This window comes from Pistacia vera, unplaced genomic scaffold, assembly GCF_008641045.1.
Source record: "Pistacia vera cultivar Batoury unplaced genomic scaffold, PisVer_v2 Contig51, whole genome shotgun sequence".
Classification (NCBI taxonomy): domain Eukaryota; kingdom Viridiplantae; phylum Streptophyta; class Magnoliopsida; order Sapindales; family Anacardiaceae; genus Pistacia; species Pistacia vera.
In genome coordinates this window covers 1,730,896-1,751,336 of record NW_022196346.1, presented here as the reverse complement: position 1 = coordinate 1,751,336, position 20,441 = coordinate 1,730,896, and the positions used below count along the sequence as shown (strand labels likewise).

Sequence of the window (20,441 nt, the reverse complement as noted above, 5' to 3'; positions counted from 1 at the left end):
CCGAAAATTAAGATCAATGACACCCAAATTTTTACGTGGAAAACCTCGCCGATGTGTAGGAGTAAAAACCACGGGACCGTATCCATTAAAGTCTTTCACATTATCAAAAATGGAAATACAAAGTCTTCTAGTGCAAACTAGAGGCATACAAACATCATAAACTTCACAATCCAACACCAACAATCTCAGCAAAAACAGAAGAAAATATCACAATTTATGGAGAGAATAATCCAAAGACACAAAAACTGCAGTTTCGAGTTTACCCACAATTAAAGCCTTACGTGCTGTGGTTTCAATCTCACCATCAGAATGCAGAGTTGTGTCTCATGAACAACATATCCAAAACCAGAACAATGGACAGCAAACGAGCTCCAGATCATGATTCGATGATGCACTGTTTACAGACTCAAAAACTCAGATTCCTCTCTGTTTCTCTCGTTTTGCCTTCTCTCAAACATATAATGGTGGAAAGAATCTGAATGGTGGCTGGAGTAGAAGGGACAGCAGCTGGAGCAGAACACACACTCCCTCTCTCTCGTTTTGGCTGCCATCATGTGAAAAAGAAGATGAAGATAAGTTTGGGTTTTAATTTGCAAAACATTTTGGGTTTAACAGCTGGGCTTCACACCTACATATGGGAGGGAACGAGTAAAGCCCAACCCAATATGTTTAAAGTTTTCATTCATGTAAATTAGGGAAACTAATTGCTTTAAACAGCTTAAAGGATGTATAAAATATGATACGCACATTTCAATCACTGAATGCCATAGAGACGACAAAGGAAGATACGGAAAGCTTATGTCAAGCAGCTAGCTGAGTTTGAGATAGGATACATTCTGCCCAATCCAGCTATAAATCGTAACTTTCATCCCGTTTGACTCTCCATCTACAAGCTTTACCACCACTGGATTTATATCATTGCAGACAGGTACCTATCTATGCAGTAGATGCTGTTTGAGAAGTCCCAGAAAACAGAGTGATGAAGATTTGATAAAAAAAGGGGTTCGCATTGCTAAAATAACTTACCGAAAAATAAGCATTCAATTGACTGAGCGCATGTTCGTGTTATGTACAAATGTTGCTTCAGAAATGAAGAAATGGAGACTGTCACATCTGTTGCCAATGGTATATGTTCCTTAGAGAGTACCTTGTGTTCAGACATAACTTAGAAGGAGATTAACAATATCATGACAGAAGAATATAATATCTTGTATTTTAAGCAACACCAGTTTTTGCTACTTTGGAAACATGATCTAAATATGTCTACAGAAATGCAGACATGAAATGGATTTCTACTTTCAAACAAAGGACTTAAAAGCTTCATTTTTTACAAGAAACCGAAGAATATGACTTAACTAATAAAACTTATGGAGCAAGTTATGTCACATAAACAGTAATTCTCATAAAAAGAAGATTCAAGATCATTATTCATCAATACGTAGTACAACATTGAAAACGAAGTACATGCAAAAGGATTCTGCCAAATAATCATTCATAGGTTTTCATACAACATTGAAATTCTAGGCTGAGATGTTTATGATAAACCTTGGTTCCATCCACAAAAGGCCCAATATGTATAATCAGTCAAAAACTAGAAAGAAGATGATATAATCCAAAAATTTTAAATATGTTTCTATTTCCAATGAGCAATATGATATTTCATTCAAAAATTTATCTACTAGAGAATTACAAATAAACTAACTGCTTTAACTCTATTACCAGCTTGCATCATCACCATCTCATTCATGCTTTTGGACTCCATGGTCTGCTAGACTGTAACACCATGACCGCAATTCACATAAATAACAAGAAACCCGAGTATGAATATCTCAAGCACAGATATTCCATAGGTATGTCAAAGCAGAATTGACTGTCTTTGACTATGAGCAACCATTGAAAGGTGAAAATACAAACACAGTCAGGAAGTCATTGACAGGTCCTTTAATCAGCCAAAACTCTATTCAACCACTTCTCAGTTTCATGACGCAATTTAAGCAATATCTGTGAGTAATGATCCCTCTCAGCAAATATTAATCACCACAAACTAATGCTAAGTGCCTTGTTTTCTCTTAAAATGTAATTGTTATCTTATCTTCACTATACATAAACTTCTTGATGACATACAACATCAATGTGGTCAAACTGAATAGTTAATTTTCAAGAGCATCCTGTCACCAGAAACAAACGACGAAGAAAGTACCTGTTGGGCAGACGCTGTTGTGTAGACGAAAGGAAACATGAGCTAATTCTACCAAGTTTGTGTGGTACACCATTGCTTGACATTGACTTTTGAAGAAAATCATTACATGTTGAACTTGCTACTGCATCAAGTGTGAGATGTCAAAAAGATTTCAATTATAGGAAAAAAGTCATCAATAACTTAATAACCAAAAGATATTTGGAACAAACCATCATTAGCATAAAAGAATTCTAATTACTGGGAAAGGAGGAGTTATATCTATTAATCTGCAGAGCGTCAGCAATAAGTGAAGTACAAAAATTTAAATGTGGGTATATAAAATACCATTAGCCCAATTCTTACACATCAACATAATAAAGAGTCACTAAAGAAAACCATGCATCGAGAGTTAATGGAGCTTTGTCACATCTGCTTGCAGAGTCTGAAAACATAACGTATCATGAGATAATTCCCAAAGGATAATAATGAAAAACACCATGAAAAAAGAAACGTCATAGCTGTTAATAATAATGAACTTTTCTTTCAAGGTAGTTGTATGGAAAAAGATTTGGAAAAGTTTTTGAGCAAACGAATATTTATTTAATGAAAGAAGAATGCTGCTTGGAATTAAATTTCATCTAGTGCTGCTAGTCATAGCATGTTTTTAAAGATTCCAAATCTCTAACAGCAATTTCTGAACTCATGTATAGTTTGTGCATGTTAACGCTTGGAGAAAGCATTTTTGGTTGAACATGAATGGCACCATTCCTGCTGTAGCTTAGGTTCCCGCATCAAAAACCATGAGCTGACATCCATAATCAAGCTAAAAAGGCCATGTACTGATGGTAATTAGAATACTATAAAAATGCTTATAATAAATGCAAAAACTGTTTAGTTTGCATTCACAACAAGAAGTTGAAGAGAAAATTGCCGCACTGACAGATGAAAAGAAACTAGGATGTGCTATAGAGAAATGGTTTGATTTTTGGTAGAAAGTGATGCTGATATAGACAAAAAAGAGATGATAAAATGGTCCAGATTGAAGATTATATAAGAATTCCTATCGCCTTGTTACCTAGTCCAATTCAGATCCAACAAACAAAACATAACAATTACTAAAACTGCAATGGGGCCGATATTCAGCACTTCTTTCACAAATGTCTCCAGTGCAGGATTTCCTGGTTGCTGCAGCTTGAAAAAAAAAAAAAAAAAACTTTAGCATGTGTGCCTTAAAAGAACAACACAAATTCACATTAATGAAAATGAAGTAATAATGATCAAAATTTCTTGAAAATAGGATGTTAGACCAGATATGAAGTTAAAATTTCCATAATAAGTGCAGGGGATGTTAAAAACTGGTCAATTTTATAGTCAGAGAAAGACCAAAGGAATCTTTCACTTGGTGAGAGCAAAACTTGGTTTGATAATAATCAATAAATTGAGGAGCCTAATGGACCGATACTTCAGAAAATTGAAGCTAAGACTTGAGAGATGTTAGTCAAAACTGAAGGTTTACCTGTAGGAGAGGAATGCCTGTGGATTGATCACGATTGTAGCCTATTGATAATTCAAAGGATGTCCCTTTGCAGAATCAAAGTTGAAGTTAAACTTGAGAGATGTTGGTTAAAACTGGAGGAGATGATGATGAGTTATCAATTCACTCAAGTTTTCGGGAACATAAAACCACTAATTTCTAATTCAAAACAAATTATAAAAGGGAAAAGAGAGGAAATTACCGTGTTTGAAGGAAAATCAGTGTTGAAGTGATAATTTCAAAGAACTTAATCAAAGGAAGTGACGATTAGCTATTGGTTCTCTGTTCTTTGAGAGAAGAGGACAATACCTATTTCCTTCTTCAACATTGTCACTGATTAAGTGGTTTGGTAGAGACTTCAATTTGTGGCAGAATAAAGTTGCAAGGTCTTAAGAGATGGCATGATGGAATATCTTCGTCGCTCTTTGTACTCCCGTAATTCCACTCATCCATTTCATGTACCAGAAAATTAGAAATTCAGTTTTGGAAACGCAATAATTGATGAGATGATGACATGGCATCTATCTATTCCCAAAAACTCATTACCCACTCTTTTCACGCTCTCATTCTATACAAAGAATTTCAAGAGATGATAACTTACCCAAAGGAGGCAATGCTACAGTTTACACAATCCCAAGATATAACCTCTCAATTTGGTCAATGACATCATCCAATAGGGAAAATGTTTGCCACTATAATTTACTAGCGCTAATGTCTCTAAATTTGGATGGGGTTGAACTCATCAAGAAGTTGTTGATTGCTCGTCATTCACTCCTGTAAAGTTACCCTCGAAAACGCAAGTTTTTCTTATTGTTTAATTCTATTCCTTAACCTCCTCCACTCTCAAATTTCCAACCCTTTTATTCCAAATTTCGAAGATGTTTGAAGTTTTTAGACATTACATAACATTCTTCACCACCATAACTGCCCTCACTTATAACAAATATTTCTAATGTTCGAAGACAGTTAATCCTCCAAACTTTTTGGCATGTAACTTATACTACAGTCCCCCTATTTAACAAATGTCTAAGTTGATTAAGTTTCCAATCCCTTGAGGCAGTTTTTGATATTTTCACATCCATTGTCTAAGGTTGTAAATATATAACACCATAATGTCTCAGGAATTCTTTTATGTTTCTATTCAAAGAAATCAAGTATCTCAAGTGTATTAATTTTTTTATTTCTACAGGAATTCTCAATTGAGCACTATCAAAGATAATGACCTTAGACATGTAAATTGATCACTAATTTGGACCAACCTAATTGGGGTCGTACCTAATTACAATCAACCACAAGAATACGTAGAAAAGTTTTCTAGTATAAATAGAGCTAGGAATGAGCCCCCCTTGAATCTTTATCATTGAATGTCTAACTTATCATAAGAAGATTCTAATTCAATTTCTTCTTACATACAACCTCTATTGTATAACATTCATTTTGGGTAAGAAATTGAGCAAAATCATGCATATATATGCATTTACAAGAAGTATATCAATTCATGTTCCTTTTTTCAAAATCTTGAAAGAAAGAACGCATTGCCAAGATTTGAAATACTCTTCACCAACTAACTCCATATCCTTTTTTGAGTTTTTGACTTAAAACCTTGTTCATCATAATTAATCAATTGTTCTTTCTCTATCTCATAATCCTTTGGAACATAGCACAATATGCGAAACATTTTTTCAAAGTAGGGGGTAAGTCATAGTACTTAATAGTAGAGGTTGAAAAACCTCTTGTTCTACCTCTTCTAATTCCAGATTTCACTCTCTAAGACATTTTCCCATTCTTCAAATTCTTTTTAAACGCAAAAGACTACCTAAAGCCTTTACAGCAAGAGGCAAGCCTTTACACTTTTTAATAATTTTTTACCATTTCTTCAAACTCTTATAGGTTTTCCAAAAATGCAAGTTGACAAAACAAGGACCAACATTCCTCTCTGGTAGCATCCTAGTAAGATTGTGTGGTTGTTCCTATGGCATTTGCAACTCTCCTTACGTGTGGTCACTAAAATTCTACTTTCTAGAGATCCACACTTGAGAGTCGTTTTAAATTTTCCCATTTTCAAAATTTTCAGTCCATACATCATCAAGACAAGAAGAAACTTCTTTCCTTCAATTGTGACTTATATTTTGCATTACAGTTTCTAATCCAACTAATGAGATGGACTACTGTGGAGAGATTCAATGATTGCTTTTGCAATCTTAAGCTCATCGAAAGGCTCAGAAAAACACACCCATATTTTTTATCAAAATGGGTGTTCACCTTATCATCATTAAAAGCTAATCGAGCAAGAGTTGTCTTGCCAATTCCTCCTATCCCTACTATCGAGAGATAGGGGAGGACTTGTTGTTGACTACTTTGACTCAAGAGCAAATCGACTAGTGAATTCTTGCTTTCTCTCTCTCACGAACCTCTGTTAAATCAATAGCAGAGGTAGCGATTGTCGTCTACTTCCTTTACTACCCGATGATTGGTCTAAAGTGGAATCTCTCTCTCTCCACAGCAATAATATCAAGTTTTTTGTCAAGATTTTTATCCTGATGCCAATGTCATAACGCATAACCAATGGCCTACAACCAAGATAGTGAAGAATGAAGGAACGTAACTTTTCAGGGATTAGAAGCTCTTCAGCTTTCTTATCTTCAATTTCTGAAGCTTGGTGTTCCACTCATCCAACACATCCAATGTCATAAGACCGTCTTTCAGCTTGGTTAACCAAACCTCACAGCGTTCTCTTCACCTGTCGGTTCTCAGCATCAGCAAGCAGAGCAACAATTGGGTTTGATAATAATCAACAAAGAGAGGACCCTCCACTTCAGAAAAATTTATAAAAGTTTTGGCTCAGCCCTGTGACTTTGACTCAGCATTTAAGACTGAGAATTTATACACGCAGTGGGGACGTTGAGTAGAAAATATCTTTATGTGTGGCGTTTTTAAAAATAATTGAACGGTGAAGACGTATTAATGGTGGTGACTGAGATCACAGCCATTTGTTCTTACAATTTTTGAATTCAAGTGGGAGTGATATCATGGTGATGGGCTGAATCCGTGTTTACGTAAGCTGATTGAAATGTGATAAATGATCACACCCTTAACTTTGTGATTATCCCCATAGCATGGATTATCATACTATTATTATCAAAATGATGATATAATAAAATATAAATATAAAAAAGGTTTACGGACTCAATATGTTCACTAAACTATGGTCAAAAAGAAATGAGATAATCACTTAATTAGATCCTAGATCAAGCGGCTTCATAAACAATCAAAATTAAATTTGATATCACAGCTCAAAAGTTACTACAACTTTTTTTCTTTTTCTTTTTTTTCTGGGAAATTTCATATCAACTTGAAGTTTTTAAATTTGATATCACAGCTGAAGAGTTACTACAAATTAATCCTGAAGAATCTCTTCAATATATCACCAAGAAAAAGAGTTGAATGAACTTTCAAAATGAATGCCAAACTTCACAGCTCAAACACCTGAGTCAGAACCGTAGTTACTATTGGTGCTCGATATTAAACATTTCTTAACAAGATATGTATTGAGTCATACCTGTTGTTGCAGGTGAAAAGAAAAGAAACAAAAGCTGACTTTTGAGTAATAATTGTGTACAAAATATAGATACAAGAATATGTAAGAGTCCCTATGGCCAGGTTACGCGTCCAATTCACATCCAACAACATAATATGGCAAGCTGATGGAACCTTATCAGTTTTAAAACTCAAGTGGTGCCTGATATTCAACATTTTTTTCACAAGATGTCTCCAGTGCAGGATTTCCTGGTTGCTGCAGCTCCAAAAGAAAACAATACAAAACTTTAGCATGAAATAACTTCAAAATAAATCACACAGTCACACATTATGAAGTTTAAATTCCACAGTAAGTGCAGAGGATGTTAAAACTGATTTTGAATATCATACTCAATAATATTATATATGATTCCCTGTGGCCACTTTACCAAGTCCATTTCTCATTCAACAGCATTAGAACCCAATTGCAATAGTTCCACAGTTTGGGAAACGCATAATTTCTGTAGATGACGACATAGCATCACTCTCTATTCCAAAAACTCAAAACCTACTCTTTCACATCATTGTTAAAAGCTAATCTAGAAAGAGTTGTCTTGCCGGTTTCTCCCATCCCTACTATAGAGATTGGTGGGAGGACTTGTTGACGACTAGGACTCAAACAAAAATTCTACTATTGATTCTTCTCTTCATCTCTTCCATAAACCTCAGTTACATCAATGGCAAAGGTGGTCATTTTCCATGCTACTTCTTTGCTACCCTTAGTAATTGATTTAATGTTGAACCTCTCTCTCTACAGCAATAAGTCTGGTTCTACATCTAGATCATTTATCTTGACAGCAATGTCATAATGCAAAAACCAATGGTCTACAACTGAGATAGTAAAAAGATGAGAGATCTTACCTTTTTCAGAGGCTTAGAAGCATTTCGAGCTTTCTTAATTTATCTGAAGCTTTGAGTTCCACACAACCAACACATCGTCTATGAGCTTGTCTAACCAAACTCTCACAGTGTTCTCCTTCACTTGGCGGTCCTCAGCATCATCAAGCACAGCTTGAATGGCCAGGAAATTGCTCTGAAGCTTCTCAACTTCTGGTCCAGCTCCTGAAATCAGCCTGATCCCTTCCTCCTCTGTTGACGAGTGACTGAAGCCAGTTGTTTAAGAGAATAGAAAATGAAAGAGACGGTTCATAGTTCAAGTCCACAGAACCATGTTTCACATCACCTGAATAGAAAATGTTAGTGATATATACAATATACTTTGGTCCTTTATTAAAAATATATGTTTTGAAACTTCGAACCTGAGAAAGACAAAAGTTACTGAAACAGAACAGTTCCTTCATGAAAATGAGGTCTAGCTTACCATCTGGCTGGCTAGCGTTGCATGCAAGAAGTATCTGCAAATTCTTCTGGTGGACCAAAGCATTATTTATTGGTTGAGTAGAAAATGCTATTAGATAATGTACATAAACTTCACTTCTTTATTAATAATTATATGTTTGAAACTTCTAACTTGAGAAACATGATGAAACAGAGCAGTTTCTTCATGCCTAAAGATACCTGCAATTTTTTTTCTATGACCAAAGCCATATTTTACTGTTGAAGCCACACAACTATTGCAAAACAAAACTCTGTGGCCTTAAACTGCAATACATTATTATTTTTGTGAGATGGGATACATAGACTATGACATTTCACAAAGTTATCAAGTCAGCATACATTTTAAGATCGAAATATGAGACAATCTTGCAATGTCAAGTATGTTATCCTAGGAAGACAAGTAAGCTAAAGCAGCCAGCTAGGGATGTGTACCATGAAACAACAATTTCTGATTCTATTTTCTCATATTATAGTACTGGTCGATGCATTATATTACTAAATCCTGTTATTTTAAGGTATAACCAGCAGAATGACATAACTCTAACAAAATTGATCTTTCAATTGTTTTGTCTCAGCATCATCCAGAACAATAGTAATTCACAGGAACAACAAAAAGCACTCTCTAGTGTATCAATTCTCCGAAAGAGAGAAGCTAAAGAGCATACATTTCTAAAGTTTCACCAGATTGGCACATCTTGAAATTCTCTTTTGTATGCCAGAGAACACTAATTCAGCTGAGAAATCAAATATCATCCCCAGTAAATCAAAGCATTGATACTGATAATTAGCGACAAGATGAAACTTACAAAGTTAAGATATAAGCCACATCACCGAGTCGACTCACATACATCAACAAAAGACAAATTGCTCGAAAAAAGCGTGGAGACTTGCTGCTTGACAATTCGAAGGGCATCTCTTTGCACATATGCGGAATCAACGTGATGACGAGAGTATGAGATTCTGGTTAGAATCTCGTGGAGATGATGGATGGTATGGGATCTCGAAAGTTGTTGAAGAAGAGGACATCCACAATTCTCTTATCCAGTGTTTGATGTTTGAGAATCGAAAGGTTTGAACTCCAAGGGCCCTCCGCTTTAGAAAGTTCGCTTCTAAGTATTTAAAGTGCCCCGGCCATTATCTTTTTTCTTTTCTTTTCTTTTCTTTTTTTTTCAATATTCTCGGGAAAAAAATCCCAGACTTTAATGTTTTAAATAACCAAATATTACTCGAATTTCGAAATATAAGACCGTAAAATATGCAAAAGATTATGTCCTTAAAGGTAATTTTATAGGTTGGAATTCTTTGATTAATTTGTATTAATCATGAAGAAGGGATTTTTTTTTTTTTTTTTTTTTTCAATTGCTTTGATAGAATAGATAAAGTTGAAGATGTAGTTTTTAATTTTGTTTTGTGAAAATATTAAAAGATTCTAAAGTTAGGGTGAAATTAGTTATCTTAAGATATCATAAAATAGTATGAGTTCTTGTATATAAACCTTGTATGTAAATATATATACGTGCTATCGAAATTTCAAACGACAAGGTCTTAAAAGACATATAAAATATTATGGTTCAAATACTTCTTATTTAAATGGTTTTTAGTTCTTGACAGTCATAGATATTCAATTTGTTTTATAACTTATGTCTATTTAATATTTATTTAAATGATTTTTAGTTTTTTAACAATCATAGATATTCAATTTGTTTATAACTTTGTCTGTTTAACAAATATAAGTCAAAAAAAACTAAATAAATTTGGCTTTTATCTAAATACAAAAACATTTTAATATCAATAATATTATTCTTTTGATTTCAACAAATCTGTTCTAACTTATTTTCAAAATAAATAAATAAATAAAATCTCTACTAGAAGTTGGCCACTATTGTGATTTAGGAGTTGCTTAAGACTAAATTTAATAATTCATGACAGTAACGAGTAATGAGTTTGTGATGTAAAACATGCTGAACAAATAAATTAATCTGTTCTAACTTTTTGTGCAAACGAAGATTTATTTAATGAAAGAAGAATGCTATTTGTAATTAAATTTCAATGTAGTGCTGATAGTTCATAGCATATTTTTAAATTATTCCAAATCTCTAGCAGCAATTTCTGAACTCAAATGCTTGGGAGAAAAGGATTTTTGGTTGAATCATGAATGGCACCATTCTTGCGTAGCTTAGGTTCCGCATCAAAAACCATGAGCTGCCATAATCAAGCTAAAAAGGCCCACGTGATGATGCTAGTTTTAATATTATAAAAATGCTTATAATAAAATGAAAAAAAACTGTTGAGTTTGCATACACAACAAGAAGCTAAAGAGAAAATCGCTGCACTGACAGATGAAAAGATACTAGGATGGGCTATGGAGAAATAGTTTGGTTTTCTAGTACAAACTGATGCTAATATAGACAGCAACCAAAAAAAAAAAAAAAAAAAGAGAGTTGATAAAATGGTCCAGATTCAAGATTATATAAAAATTCCTATGGCTAAATTACCTAGTCCAATTCAGACCAACAACAAAACATAACAAATGCCTCAAACTGCAATAGTGTCAGATATTCAACACTTCTTTCACAAGATGTCTCCAGTGCAAGATTTCCTGGTTGCCGCAGCATGAAAAAAAAAAAAAACAAAAAAAAAAAAAAAAAAAAGAACTTTAGTATGATGTCACTTTAAAAAAACAATAGAAAGTAACATTAATGAAAATAAAGTAATAATGATCAAAATTCTCTTGAAAATAGGATATAAGACAAGATTATGAAGTTAAAAATTTCATACTAAGTGCAGGGGATGTTAATGAAAAGAAGAACTCAAAAGATAAGATGATAGTGCACCAAAAGAAGAAGTGCTGTCTTTGCCCCCTTGGGATCCTTGAAGACAACATATGCAATTTTAGACCCCTCATTGCCACTGAAAGAAAAAATAATAATCAAAATAATATAAGATTATATGGGAACCTTAGTATTCTTTCTTCCATATAATTATGTCCAAAATACCCTCAGAAAGAGTTAATCATTTCAAATTTCACATTTCCCTTTTTCCAAGCAACCACAAAAAATAATAAAAGATAAAGGACGGTAATAAAACTTAGATTTCATATATAACAAACCTGTGCATCTCAACATGTTCAGTTTCCCCAGAAAAGGAAAAGAACTCCTTTATATCTTGCTCAGATGCACCTAATGAAACATTGCTCACTTTCACTGTTCTTATCTATCATGACAAAGAACATCACAAAGGCAAAACTGTCAACGAATGCACATATAATTATAAATGTTAGCACTGAAACTAGAGATACAGAATATGGGTCAATATGTTGTGAATGCATTACCACTTGCACAACATGAACGCAACTAGCACAAAATAACTACATTAACATAAAATGACAGCATTCCAAATACCAGCTACATTAACATAGTATCCTCAATGTCAATAAAATAAAATGAAAAGAATCTAGGATGTGCGATGGAGAAATGGTTTGGTTTTCTGGTAGAAAGTGATGCTAATATAGACAAAAAAGAGATGATAAAATGGTCCAGATTCAAGATTATATTAGAATTCCTATGGCCAGATTACCTAGTCCAATTCAGATCCAATGACAAAACATAACAATTGCTTGAAACTGCAATGGTGCTGGATATTCAGCACTTCTTTCACAAAAAAAATTAAAGGTAGGATTTTAGGATCCCACATTGAAAGAGAAAAGGGTGGGCATGTGGGTTATAAAGGCTTGGACACCCTCCCTTGGCAAGCCGGTTTTGCAAGGAGAGTTCTATCTAAACCTATGAAAGACTCATTGCTCAGCCCAAAATTGTTGAGTTATTAGAGTGAGTTACTATCAATTGGTATCAGAGCATGATTCTGCGCCTATATGACAGTGCACGTGTGGCATGCTGACCTTGGGCCCAGACTGCTACCCCGAGAAAGGGCAAGAAGGCCCTAGGGAAAGGGGATCCGCGTAGTCACCTAAGGGGAAAAGAGGCCAACATGGACGTCGGTTGCGAAAGCATGGTGGAATGTTAGGATCCCACATTGAAAGAGAAAATGGTGGGCATATGGGTTATAAAGGCTTGGGCACTCTCCTTTGGCAAACTGGTTTTTCAAGAAGAGTTCTACCCAAGCCCATGAAAGACCTATGGCTCAGCCCAAAATTGTTGAGTAATTGGAGTGGGTTCCTATCATAGGACTTGAGAGATGTTGGTGAAAACTAGAGGTTTTACCTGTAAGGAGAGAAATTACGAGCAGATTGATCACAATTGTAGCATTTTGAGAATTCAAAGGATGTCCCTTTGTAGAATCAAAGTTGAAGTTAAGACTTAGAGATGTTGGTCAAAACTGGAGGAGATGATGATGAGCTATCAATTCACTCAACTTCCTTCGGGAACATAACAACCACTAATTTACGATTCAAAACACATAATTAAAAGGAAAAAGAGAGGAAATTACCCGTGTTTTGAATAACTATCAAATGGTATTATTTTGATGATATCCAAAATTATACAATACCAAAATTACAAGGGCATCCAATGCCCTAAAACTAAACATGCATGAAGTTCGAGTGAACAGCACTTAAAATCCCAGCTTCCCTTCCATCTCTGCTGCACAATACCACCACAACTTCTCTGAAAAATTCCATGCATGACTTAACTATGGCATGTTACATGTTGCCTATCTATTTATTTTGACGCGACGCGATCATGCAAATCGTCTCGACTTTTGCATATTCGAGTGAGACACCACAAACAGCATGACTCAGCAATTAACTTGCTACTTGTTCCTCTAAAATCGGCTGTGTAGAAGAACCAGTTAAGAATCCCAGTTTTCCCATGACTTCTTCCAAGCGATTTGCATTTGTCAGGTACAGATTACCAACCTGTGTACAAGAACCAGTTAAGGCAAACAATTAACGGGAACCCAGAGTGACAACTAATGCATTCTTAAATGTAACAAATACTATGCAAGAAAAAAACAAGGTACAAGGGTACTAACTAGCGTTTCTAGCGAAGATGCTCTATTGTAAACTGTTGTACCAGCTCTTTTTTTGTCGGTGCTTTAGCAGAGATGATATTCTTTCCCGAGTGAAGAACATCCCTGCGGTAAAGAATATCAACTATTATGAGTCAAATGCCAACTCTGAACAAATGAATATCAGTGTAATTTCAGCAGCACTTTAATAAGAGTTCTGAAAGATAATTTTCTCGCATTAAAAGAGATGCAATAGCAGCAGAAAGTAACAATACATTTAGGGTAAAAAAAAGTGGACTCAAATTGAGAGTTTTAGCAGATTTCTCTCATTTGACAAGGTTGACACGAATGATAAGATCCTCGTTTTCCTGAATGTCACTCTCCTTTTTATGCTGAAATGGACTGTTAATTCTATCATTAAAATGAAATATGTGTCACTAACGACCATAACAAAAAAGAGTAATTTATCATTAAAGTCATTTCAAGCACTCAGAATAGAAGGATTAAAAGTGGAATGTTAAGTATTGCCATCATCATGAGCAAAAACCTTCTGGATCACAAGAAATAAAACGTGCACAGAAAATTTTCTTCAAGATGGCCCTACGAGATGAATGAATGTTGAAGATCATCTCCATGTTTGCTCTTAAAAATCTAGAATCGGAACATCATATTGTACATGAAAAATCTATGCATGTAAGTGATTTTTATAACCTCCAGATTGAGGAGGAAGGCATCAAAGATTGTCAATTTGTACATATCTTACTTCTCGAAAGGATGAAAGTCCAACTATAAAAAATTAGTAGAAAAAAAGCCTATGAAGAGCATCAAATCTACCTTTCTTCCGCTGATAAGTACTTATCATCAAGAAGTTTCTGGAGCAAAGGATCCTGAATGTGCAAATACAAATGTTACAATTTTCACCAAGCACAAGTAACAAATTTTCTTTAGTCATGTTTTATTTTCACAATTTTGTGTAATCCAGACAAGAAATAACAGTGCAGAAACTATTATACGAATTGCTATGAAGCTACAAACTAACTCAATTTGATAATAAACATTGCAACTCTTGGGACGGAGAGATCGGTACAGAAGAATATTCAACTAGACCAATGGAAAGCATAATCACAAAATTATAACTATAATAAGCATAACTTATAAAGCCACAATATCATTCATGCAACTCAAAAGTAAACATAAAATTGAAATCATACTTGTGCTTCACAGCGTACTACTGCCCTTATGCGATCATTATATTCTTCAATACTCAGGGGAGGAAACAAAAAGCGCCTGCAAGCATATATGTCCACAGTTTGAGAAACACTTGAAGTAAGTTATTGATCAAAGGTCCAAATTTACCCAAAAAAGGGACCTATGTTAGTAGCAAGTAACATAAAACATGCTATCTACCTCGTAGGTTTCAGTTCAAATACAAATGCTCTCCCAAACCGTGAAAAAACAGCCTTGCTTTTGAAAGAAGGCATCAACCCATGCATATATAAGACCAACATTGATGGATTCAATATAGGTTCCTAACAGCCTTAAATTTTAGCCATAATTATGTATTATTGTTAAATTTACCAAACGACAAACCATTAGAATGCAACCCTTTAAAAGGGGCACAGATGAGATCTCTTGATCCTTAATGGCACTCATTTTGAAAGAGAAAGAGTCATTCCTTCAAAATTTCTATATTATTCAACATGAGATGTTCATTCAAAGAAAAAGAACCAAAATAACACACCTTGTAAATAGAATCACTAATATATGCTGGTGAAGCCACATTGTATACGCAACAAGGTTTGGTGGCTTTGGCAGCCACACCACATATCCCAAATAAGATTCATCCAAGTTTATCTCCACACCTACACCAAACCCAAATCAATTTGGAATCTTTATCCTTTACATAAGCCAGAAATTTCATCCAACTACTAAGCTAGCTAATAAATTAAGTAAACAAACAAATCTTTTCCCAATCTTTTTAATGTTCTTTTAAAGTATAAACCAAATTGTGTCAAACTTATTTGTCACCCATTTGGGCTACATCCACGATAATAGTATGACAAAGAGTTTTCACTTTAAATCAAAATTGTAGAATGATATAATCTCTCTAACAAAATTATAAGAAAATCAGTCTCTAACAAAGTTAAGCATATAATAATGTGAAAAAACTGTTGACTGAGTTAAGTAGCAGAAGTTGGAGAGATTATTACTTCAACTGAGAGATGAAATGAAACAAAGAAAGCGGTGGTAACATATACCTCATTCCATTTTCAGCATTGTCCACAAAGGATGATTAATTTGCTTAAGTGACACCAGATTCCTGGAATGTCTTCCATGAGCAGCCAGTTTTTTGAAGAAAGAGAGTTGGATGAACTTTGAAAATGAACGACACACTTCATACCTCAAATCACCTGAGCGGGAACCGTTAGTAGATAAAACTGTGGTTTCTTATTTTGACCAAAGTGTAGAGTTAAACGTTGAAGCACACGACTATTGAAAAACAAAACTGAGGTTTTAAACTGCAAAATACATTATTATTTCAATGAAAAAGCATTTGCATTTGCTGATTGAGAATACTTTAAACTTGAGAATGAAGGGAAAAAAAGCATCAACAGATGAAGATGCTGATTGAGACTGAGTAGCATTTGCATAATCCGGAAAGTAATTAAGAAATTGTGCTGAAAAACATTAAAATATTTCCACAAAGAACCATAAACAAAATAATTTACAAGTACCATAATCTCTTGAAATTCTCTCTTCTGTATGCCAGAGAACGGTAGCTCTGCTGAGAAACTAATATCTTCCCCTGTAACAATATAACATAATAAAATTAATAATTAGAAAGGATAAAATTATTATTTATTTAAAAAGTTATAAAAATATTAACAGTAAAGAATCTCACCCAAAGTTTATTCATCATAAAAATGAAGCTAGCCTGTAAGGAGAGAAGAAATTACTTGTGGATTGATCACCATTGTAGCATTTTGAGAATTCAAAGGTTGTCCCTTTGCAGATTCAAAGTTGAAGTTAAGACTTAGAGAGATGTTGGTCAAAACTAGAGGAGATGATGATGAGCTATCAATCCACTCAAGTTCTTCTTCACTCTAAGAGAAACCCTGATTGATTCAAATCCTATTATTTTGAGTAGACAAAATGAAAAACATAAAATATCAATGCCGACCCATCCTTAAATTACAAGATTTATATTAAGAGTATAATTAGATTCATTAAGACGATTAAAGATTACAAAAATGTTGATTGATAATTAGAGTATTAAATATTAAAAGATGCAAATTATTCCCACATAAAGACAAAATGATAAAGAGAGGAAATTACCTGTGGTTTGGAGGAAACATAGTGTCGAAGTTGATAATTCGAGAGAACTTAATCAGTAGTATCAGACAAAGATGACAATCAGTTATTGGTCTCTATTCTTAAGAGAAGAGGACAATATCTAATTTCCTTCTTCAACATTGTCATTTGATGAAGGTGGTTTGGTAGAGACTTCAATTTGGGGCATGAATGAACTATCAAGTTCTGAAGAGATGGCATGATTGTAATATTTTCATCTCCTCTCTTTGTAATCTCGTAATTCCACTCTTCCCATTCTTGCATCTCTCATAAGCGTAGAAATTTCAGTTTGGGAAACACAATAATTGATGAAGATGATGATGTGGCATCACTCTCTATTCCCAAAAACTCATTACCCACTCTTTTCACACTTTCCATTCCATCTATCCCAAGAATTTCAAGGGATGACAACTTACCCAAAGGAGGCAGATGCTCACAATTTATACAATCATAAAGATTTAACTTTCTCAAATTGGTCAATGACATCATCCAATTAGGAAAAATAGTGTTGCCTCTATAATTTCGTAGCTTTAGTATCTCCAAATTTGGATGTGGTTGCAACTCCTCGAGAAGTTCTTGATTTTGCTCCACATTCATCCTCCCCTTAAAGCCCACCCTCAAATAACGCAAATTTTTCTTATTGTTTAATTCTATTCCCTTAACCTCATCCACATCTCTCAAATTTCCCAACCCTTCTATACGAAATTCTCGAAGGGAATTGAATTTTTTTAGACATTCAATAGAACATGCTTCACTACCATAACTGCCCTCACTTATAACAAATCTTCTTATTGTTCGCAGACTAGTTATGAGACTATACTCATTGGCTCTATCAATATTTCTTGGTCGAATGTGTTAATCAACCCAAAAGAGCAGAATTTCAATCAACGTCCAGTTCACGTTTGCGTACTAAAGAGGAACCTAGCTTTCAACAATTTCTTTTCTTTCATGATATGAATAATCAAAAGCTACAAATATATGCCGAAAATTAAAGATCAATGACACCCAAATTTTACGTGGAAAACCTCGCCGAGGTGAGGAGTAAAAACCACGGGACCGTAATCCATTAAAGTCTTTCACTATTTCAAAAATGGAAATACAAGTCTTCTCTAGTGCAAACTAGAGGCATCAAACATCATAAACTTCACAAATCCAACACCAACAATCTCAGCAAAACAGGAAGAAATATCACAATTTATGGAAGAATAATCTCAAGAAGCACACAAAACTGCAGTTTCGAGTTTCACCCACAATTAAGCCTTACGTGCCTGGGTTTCAATCTCCACCATTCAGAATGCAGAGTTGTGGTCTCATGAACAACATATCCAAAAACCGAACGAATGGACAGCAAACGAGCTCCAGATCATGATTCGATGATGCACTGTTTACAGACTCAAAAACTCAGATTTCCTCTCTGTTTCTCTTCGTTTTTGCCTCTCTCCAAACATATATAATGGTGGAAAGATCTGAATGGTGCTGGAGTAGAAGGGACAGCAGCTGAGCAGAACACCACCCTCCCTCTCCTCGTTTCTGGCTGCTACATGATGAAAAGAAGATGAAATAAGTTTGGGTTTTAATTTGCAAAAACATTTTGGGTTTCTGCTGGGCTTCACACCTACATATGGGAGGAACGAAGTAAAGCCAACCCAATATGTTATAAAGTTTTCAATTCATGTAAATTAGGGAAACTAATTGCTTTAAACAGCTTAAAGGATGTATAAATATGTATACGCACATTTCAATCACTGAATGCCAATAGAGACGACAAAGGAAAGATACGGAAAGCTTATGTCAAGCAGCTAGCTGGTTTGAGATAGATACATTCTGCCCAATCCAGCTATAAATCGTAACTTCATCCCGTTTGACTCTCCATCTACAAGCTTTACCACCACTCTGGATTTATATCATTGCAAGACAGGTACCTATCTATGCAGTAGATCCTGTTTGAGAAGTTCCCAGAAAACAGAGTGATGAAGATTTGATAAAAAAAGGGGTTCGCATTGCTAAAATAACTTACCGAAAAATAAGCATTCAATTTGACTGAGCGCATGTTCGTGTTTATGTACTAAATGTTGCTTCAAACTGAAGAAATGGAGACTTGTCACATCTTGTTGCCATATGGTATATGTCTCCTTCAGAAGATACCTTGTGTTCATGACATAACTTTAGAAGGAGATTAACAAATATCCATGACAGAAGAATCAATATCTTGATTTTAAAACACAGTTTTTGCTACTTTGAAACATGATCTAAATATGTCTACAGAAATGCAGACATGAAATGGATTTCTACTTTCAAACAAAACTTAAAAGCTTCATTTTTTACAAGAACAGAAGAATATGACTTAACTAATAAAACTTATGACAAGTTTATTGTCACATATAACAGTAATTTCTCATAAAAGAAGATTCAAGATCATTATTCATCAATACGTATACAACATTGAAAACGAAGTACCTTGCAAAGGATTCTGCCAAATAATCATTCATAGGTTTCTTCATCAACATTGAAATTCTAGGCTGAGATGCTTAATTGAATAATACCTTGGTTCCATCCACAAAAGGCCCAATATGTATAATCAGTCAAAAACTAGAAAGAAGATGATATAATCCAAAAATTTTAAATATGTTTCTATTTCCAATGACAATATGATATTTCATTCAAAATTTTCTACTAGAGAATTACAAATATACTAACTGCTTTAACTCTATACCGCTTGCAATCCTACCATCTCATTCATGCTTTGGACTCATGGTCTGCTAACTGTTAACACATGACCGCAATTCACATAAATAACAGAAAACCCGAGTAGAATATCTCAGCACAGATATTTCTCATAGGTATTGTCAAAGCAGATTGACTGTCTTTGACTATGAGCACAATTGAAAGGTGAAATACCTAAACACAGTCGGAAGTCATTGACAGGTCCTTTAATGCAGCCAAAACTCTATTCAACCACTCTCAGTTTTCGACCAATTTAAGCATATCTGTGAGTTAATGATCCCTCTTCAGCAAATATTATCACCACAAACTAATGCTAAGTGCCTTGTTTTCTCTTTAAAATGTAATTGTTATCTTATCTACTATACATCAAACTTCTTGATGACATACAACACATGTGTCAAACTGAATAGTTAATTTCAAGAGCATCCTGTCACCAGAAACAAAAACGAGAAGAAAGTACCTGTTGGGCAGACGCTGTTGTGTAGACGAAAGGAAACGAGCTAATTCTACCAATTTGTGTGGTACACCATGCTTGACATTGACTTTTGAAGAAAATCATTACATGTTGAACTTGCTTTACTGCATCAAGGGTGAGATGTCAAAAAGATTTCAATTATAGGAAAAAAGTCATCCAATAACTAATAACCAAAAGATATTTGGAACAACCATCATTAGCATAAAAGAATTCTACTTACTGGGAAAGGAGATATATCTATCATATCTGCAGAAGCGTCACAATAGTGAAGTACAATTAATGCTGGTTATATAAATACC

The 20,441-nt window shown here is 34.4% G+C and overlaps 2 long non-coding RNA genes across 4 annotated transcripts; both read right to left on the bottom strand.

Annotated features, from left to right (window-relative positions):
• Window positions 1–403: 403 nt before the first annotated feature.
• Window positions 404–20,197, bottom strand: LOC116106090. Of its 3 annotated transcripts, none has more exons than XR_004124269.1 (4): window positions 20,128–20,197; window positions 18,961–19,088; window positions 18,679–18,869; window positions 404–544 (listed from the first exon to the last, which is right to left on the bottom strand). It is a non-coding gene; the product is annotated as an uncharacterized LOC116106090 (long non-coding RNA). The 3 variants fall into 3 exon arrangements; XR_004124267.1 differs by having other exon boundaries at window positions 18,679–18,865; XR_004124268.1 differs by lacking the exon at window positions 404–544 and adding an exon at window positions 18,443–18,480 and having other exon boundaries at window positions 18,679–18,865.
• LOC116106096 lies at window positions 15,377–16,699 on the bottom strand. Its single transcript, XR_004124278.1, has 4 exons — window positions 16,550–16,699; window positions 16,328–16,398; window positions 15,851–16,003; window positions 15,377–15,454 (listed from the first exon to the last, which is right to left on the bottom strand). It is a non-coding gene; the product is annotated as an uncharacterized LOC116106096 (long non-coding RNA).
• Window positions 20,198–20,441: the final 244 nt, after the last annotated feature.